This window comes from Buceros rhinoceros, unplaced genomic scaffold (genome assembly GCF_000710305.1).
Source record: "Buceros rhinoceros silvestris isolate BGI_N320 unplaced genomic scaffold, ASM71030v1 scaffold18346, whole genome shotgun sequence".
NCBI lineage: Eukaryota > Metazoa > Chordata > Aves > Bucerotiformes > Bucerotidae > Buceros > Buceros rhinoceros.
The window spans coordinates 34,469-37,173 of record NW_010419523.1 but is presented as its reverse complement, the minus strand read 5'-3'; the positions used below and the strand labels follow the sequence as shown (position 1 = coordinate 37,173).

The 2,705-nt window shown below is 49.5% G+C and overlaps 1 protein-coding gene across 1 annotated transcript in view; it reads left to right on the top strand.

Moving 5' to 3' along the window:
• Positions 1-2,705, top strand: part of FOXN4 (forkhead box N4) — a gene marked incomplete at its 3' end in the record, with an annotated part of 15,450 nt that overhangs the window by 855 nt on the left and 11,890 nt on the right. The window lies entirely within an intron of this gene.

Below are 2,705 nucleotides of genomic sequence, written 5' to 3'. Positions count from 1 at the left end.
AATTTAAAAAAAAAAAAAAAAAAAGTAGAGTCTGTTCTCTTGTTTTAAACTGAGGGATGAGAGCCTATGGCCTGGTGCCCAGCCCGAGGGCGTTCCCCCCGTTCCCGCGGGTGAGAGTGGGCTGCCGCAGGTATTCTTCTCTCAGCCTCCCTCTGTTCAACATGCAAACGCTGCCCCGCAGCCCCTTGCAGCTCAACAAGTGATTTGTTCTACTCTCTGAAGCCGCTGTGGAAAAAGGGTGGCGGGACCCTGCCTTGCTGTTTATCACAGCGCTGTCTGCGCCGGGCCGTTTTGTGGGCTGCGTAAATGTTTGCAAAGAAATTCTGCAGTGTTTCACGAAGGGTGTGTTCCAGAGAGGCTCCTGGCTCCTTGCTTTTCAGCCTGTATCTTCAGTGCCCCGAGGAACGTACCACCTTAACAAAGACCCTTCTCGTGGAGGGTCTATTCTTTAACTCAGAGCTGCGGGAAAAACACTCTTTTGGGGGGAGAAAGATAGGAATTATCGTGCTGCCTGTAAAGGAATCGTAAGAGTTTCTTCTTTTGTTCAGAAGTCAGCTGCTTTTAAAAACTGCTTTCGCTTCTTGGAAACATTTTGGACTCAAGGAGCTCAGTGCTCTGAAGTTTTTACCCCACTTGTGATTTCTGTAATGCAGCTTTAAAATGAATTATTTGACCTCATTTAACAGAGGCAAATTCCGATAAAAAAATGCATAAAATCTGAAGTGCACCCTAAATGCAGAGCAGTATTTGTCCTACTTCATGAGAAAACACTTTGGATTATGTAAAAGAAAATCTTTTAGACGGAATGATTTTAAGAAAAGAATAGACCTGTCAAATTCTATCAGCTCTGTTTACTCTCCTGCTGTCACCACAGTCCACGACTGGAACCCACAGTCCCGGGTTCTCCATGGGGGAGCATCAAGGCTCCACAAAATGGGGAATGGCCTCCAATTAGCGAGTGGGCGGCTGGGGCTGCGCTGAAAATGCGCTTCTGTCTCCCTCGGACTCTTTCAATGGGCCAGTTGGACTTGGAGGAGACCGGGCTTTCCTGCTGGAAGGGGAGGGGACGCAGCGCCCCGGCGGGTGGAGCAGGGGATCGACCCAGCGAACACCCATCAGCTTGCGCCTATGGTTTGGAACGACGGGATTTTTGTCTTTGCTTTTTCATTTTTAAAAGGGATGAGGAAAAAACCCAAATCCCTGGTTTTAGCAGAACTTTGAATTGTCTGGATCGAAAGCATCTGTAGGAAGTTTGACGTAGCACAGAGAGTGGTGATGAGGATTAGGCTGCTCTGCAGAGTCCATAGTAAATTCATTTCAGACAAATATCTCTTCCAGGGGTATAAAATGTTATAGTTCGATGTTTAAATCAAAGCAATAGGCAGCCTGCAAGTGCAGTGTCACCCCGTGGTAGGCTGAGAACAGAGCTGTGTCACTGATGGTGGTTACAGGAGCCCACGAGAGGAGACTAAACCCATGAGGAGCTCCCGTGGTCGTCACGGGGCTTGGGGCTGCTCTCTGAGGAAGGAAGCTCCTCAGTTCATGAACGCTGTGGGCTTCAGGCAATGTTTGTAACTGCAATCTGCGATCTATCCTTGTGCAGTCTGACTGGATTTAACACAGGGAACCAGTGCAAGAGAGGCAGAAGATCTACTGGGGCATGCTCAGGTGCAGGATGGGGTTTAACAAGCAGCGCTTGAGCAGCAGGAGCCACAGGGAGGCAGATGCGGGACCAAGGTGGATCTGGACTAAGGCTGCAAAAGCACTTACAGAGCTGTGAGTCCTCTCCCAAAGAAGACTCGGTATCCCCCTAACTCAGTGTTCCTGGTGTTCAAAGCAGCAGTGGGTTTGTTCTCCCTGGGGTCTGTCCCCCTCCCAAACCAGGTACCGCCATGTGGGGTTTATTACGTACCGTGTCATAAATCACAACACGAAAACAGGCCGTTGAAAGGCAGACAAAAAGAAACTTGTTGCGCATCCTTTGGCCTGTGTAAAATCCAAACGTAAGGAGCGAATCATCGCTCTGTGTACCAACACGGTGTCTGTATGTTGACAGAAATAACAAAAATGTGTCATTCTCCCTGAAGAAATGCATCACTAAAGAAGTAAACTAACCCTGGAGCGACAAGATAAATGATCCCCCTGGTCTGCAGCGCGCTGTTTTGTGATCAGAGCCCTGTTTTTTACAGGACTGTGTATTTCCAGCTGGCAGAAGCCTTAGGTGGAGTTTTGAAGGCCTTGCGATGAATTTTCTATGCGTGTTAAACAGGAATTCAGCGCCAAATAGACAAATTCCTGATCAGCAGATGTTACCCAATCGTTCATCACTCAATGGCTCAGCAGGCTATATCCTCCTCCACTCCATTTTAACCGTCCCTTTGGTTCTTCCGGAGCTGGTCCATATGCACTAGCTCCTCAGCTAGTCTGGTTACACCTTTCCTGTAATCATTCCCTTACGCCAGCACAGTTCAGCCTAAACCCCGTTAGGAAGCGCAGTCACAGGAACTCGCAGCCGCTGTATTCCCTGCGTTCCAGAGGTGACGGCATTACGGTGGTGATAGAGGTGGAAAGTCTTTCTCTCGAGGACACACGGTGCATTTTAGCCCTCTGAAGGGGCAGTTGACGTCTGGTTTCGCCCTGGGGTTCCTGGAGAGCAAGTCGCGGCCCCCAGCTCCCGGCTGGCAGCGGCGGGGAGGGGTGGATGG